Below are 1853 nucleotides of genomic sequence, written 5' to 3' on the forward strand. Positions count from 1 at the left end.
CTTGACATCGTTCCTAAATAATTACCTGTGATACCACTAGATTGAGATGTGTGAGGCACCATTGATCTACGTCCAAGTATAACACCTAGTTTCCTTGAAACTTTATCGTAAAGACTTTTGCTTCTATTCATGAAGAGCAAAGACCGAACCTTAAGATTATACATTGTTTACTAGCAATTCAATTGGGTGACGATTAAAAACCGTTAATCCATGTCTTGAATTGAAGATATCTCTGACCAACTCTATAGAACCCGAGCTTTCTTTGAGATTGATCTGAAGCTTGGTTGCGACCAGATGAAGATCAGAAATGATGATGTTCCTAAGACTGCATTCAGGACTCGACATGTTCATTATGAGTTCCTTGTGATGTCATGCGGGTTAACGAATGCTCCAATATCGTTCATGAACTTGACAAACCATGCATTTTGCCCATGTTCTGTTCTGAAAGATTCGTTATAACTTTATCAAGAACTTCCTTATTTACTCCAATAATGAAGTCAAACTTTCTAAACACCGATGATTTGATCTGAGCAATTTCAAAGCGAATCAGCTTTACATTAAATTCTCCAAATGCCAGTTTTGTTTAGATCATGTTTCTTTTTGGGAGACGTGAGCCAGCAGACGGCATTCTCATCAATCCCTAAAGATGTTGTATTTGTAGAAAAATTGGAAATGCCTACAAGATTTTGCGAAATACAAGGTATCCTTGGTCTCGTCGATTACCATTGACATTATGTTATAACTTTCTCCGCCATAGCCTTATTCCTTATAAAGTTGACCAAGAAAGAAATTAGTTTCATTTTAGACGTGAATGTGATTAAATTTCTGACAACTAAGGCATTGTCTCTTTTCGACTATTGTTCTTACACTTTTCGGTGACAAAATTTCGAAATCTGTGATGATACTTCACTAAATGATGTGGTTACGTGCTGATGCAGCATGGTAGGGTAACCACTTATGTTTTCAGATAGTTGGAGCCACATAGAGTGAACTATCTTATCTACGAGTTAGAGTTGACAATTGCTACCTTTAACTAAAAACTTGATGTTTTCTCTATGGAGAAACCTGCCAATTCTTCATTGACTCCCTCAAACCTCTGAAATACATCTTCACTTAGAAGAAGCTTAATTGCAGATAGTGGTGAAGGAAGAAAATTAATCAACGTCTATGATTGCACCATCATGTACTACCCTAGTTGGGCAAACGTAGTTGCTGACAATCTTAGCAGAAAAACACATGGATGACTTGACCGTCAAATTCTATTTCAGTTATAACTCACAAGTATTAATGTGACATTACTTATAGACCATCAGGAAACTTTGTTAGCTAATTTTCAAGTCCGACCTTTCTAGCTTTGACCTGAGATGAAAACGAAGACTGCTTAGTTATTAAGCAAATACCTAATTTTTCGGCAGGCCAAAGCAGAAAGAAAGAAATCGTTTGAGTTGTTATAGTCGCTCCTTATATCCGGATGGATATGAGAGAATATCACCATGGACTTCATGTACGTGCCACTTCGTACACGTGGAGACTATAATGCTGTTTTGGTGATTGTCGACCGACTTCATATGGTGCTCATCTTCTGTTGGTCCACGAGGACACCCTCTAGACCAATTGACATAATCATGTTCCACATTTCTTTTTTTTATATTTTATTTCCCTAAACGCTCTTGGTCGGCTATGTGGATTTCATGCGTGGACATTTGAGTCCTTGTCACTTTTGGTCTCTTTTCTTATCTTCTAGGTAGTACGTGTTCTTACGAACAAGTGAGCGTGAGCGAGGCATAAATTGCACGATTTATGCACTTTTCCTAATGAGGGGCAACATAGTAATTTTACGTTTTCGTGGTTCC

The sequence above is a fragment of the Malus domestica genome, chromosome 06 (genome assembly GCF_042453785.1).
Source record: "Malus domestica chromosome 06, GDT2T_hap1".
Taxonomy (NCBI): Eukaryota; Viridiplantae; Streptophyta; class Magnoliopsida; order Rosales; family Rosaceae; genus Malus; species Malus domestica.